Source organism: Calidris pugnax, unplaced genomic scaffold (assembly GCF_001431845.1).
Source record: "Calidris pugnax isolate Ruff unplaced genomic scaffold, ASM143184v1 scaffold46, whole genome shotgun sequence".
Lineage (NCBI taxonomy): Eukaryota > Metazoa > Chordata > Aves > Charadriiformes > Scolopacidae > Calidris > Calidris pugnax.
This window is the reverse complement of record NW_015090769.1, coordinates 358,175-358,785: the sequence shown is the minus strand read 5'-3', so window position 1 is coordinate 358,785 and position 611 is coordinate 358,175. Positions and strand designations below refer to the sequence as shown.

Below are 611 nucleotides of genomic sequence, written 5' to 3'. Positions count from 1 at the left end.
ATGCTCTGTGTCTTCTTCCCAGTGCCACCCCGAGCACCCAACAAAGCCGGGGGGGCCCTGGGTGCCACCTTTGGGTAAAGTGGGGGGGTCCCACCATCTCCGCCATGCTGGGGGGACGCTCGGCAGGAAGGCAGGGACACCAGGTTGGGGGGAAGAGGGAGAGAGGGGCCTCCCTGAAAGACCAAAGAGGGGTTGGGGGCACCCCAGGGCACCCCCCCTCCACCACCACCACCACCCCAGTTTTGGACCTGTCGCAGTGGGGTGTTACTGGACCTGCTGGCAGCCGGGGGGGTGCAGGGCTCCGGTCGGCTCCCGGGGTCTCCCGCCGCTGCCCTCCGGGTCCCGCCGTCCCTCCGCTCCCGTGTGTCCCGGCGGAGATTTCTGTAATAAAGACTCAGTCTACTCCACATCCCCCCTCAAAGTAATATGTTAAAGATCTCTCACATGAATCAATAGCTGATGGTTTAATTCTTCTGCAAAGTTGGAAGAGTTAAGATGCTTAAATATCCTGCTTTTGTTGATGTTGAATGTTGTAAAAAAAGCGGCCTGATTAGCATATATTCAAATGAGCCGTGCGATAATGCAAACCATAAATCATGCAGTCATTGCTA

At 56.8% G+C, this 611-nt stretch overlaps 1 protein-coding gene across 1 annotated transcript in view; it reads right to left on the bottom strand.

Moving 5' to 3' along the window:
• Positions 1-611, bottom strand: part of MEF2B (myocyte enhancer factor 2B) — a 7,305-nt gene that overhangs the window by 750 nt on the left and 5,944 nt on the right. The gene's annotated exons all lie outside the window — the stretch shown is intronic.